This window comes from Grammomys surdaster, unplaced genomic scaffold (assembly GCF_004785775.1).
Source record: "Grammomys surdaster isolate TR1022 unplaced genomic scaffold, NIH_TR_1.0 437, whole genome shotgun sequence".
NCBI classification, from domain to species: domain Eukaryota; kingdom Metazoa; phylum Chordata; class Mammalia; order Rodentia; family Muridae; genus Grammomys; species Grammomys surdaster.
This window is the reverse complement of record NW_021604856.1, coordinates 856,153-856,736: the sequence shown is the minus strand read 5'-3', so window position 1 is coordinate 856,736 and position 584 is coordinate 856,153.

Below are 584 nucleotides of genomic sequence, written 5' to 3'. Positions count from 1 at the left end.
AGAGAGAGAGAGAGAGAGAGAGAGAGAGAGAGAGAGAATGCACAAGAAGGGAGAAAAGAGAGGGAAGGGGGAGACCAAAATGTCTGGATTATATAGGAAAGAGCCTGGACTGGAAAATTCAGAGTACAGAGCACAGAGTATGCCAGGTAGGGACTGAGGAATGTTGGGAGAACCTGAAGGCCAGATCCATTTTGATACGTTAACTATGCACTTCAGCTGTTATGCACCTCAGCTGTTTGTCCCAGGTCTGAATCTCAACAGTGGTGGCACCTTGCCTTAATCCCAGAATTCAGAAGGCAGGGGTAGGTGGATCTTGAGTTCAAGAATAGCCTGGTCTACAGAGCAAGTTCCAGGATAGTCAGAGCTACACAAAGAAACCCTATCTTGAAAAACCCCTCAAAGAGGTTTTAAACATTAGGGTTCTCTAAAAAGATAGAGCTAAGAGAGAGAGGTGGAGGAAGAAGGAGAAGAGGAGGAGAAAAGGTGAGAAGGGAAGTGGAAGGAAGAGGAGGAAAATGAGGGGTGAGGGAGGGGAGGGGGAGAGGGGGGGATGGGGAGTGGCTGGATAGTCCAACAATGGCTGT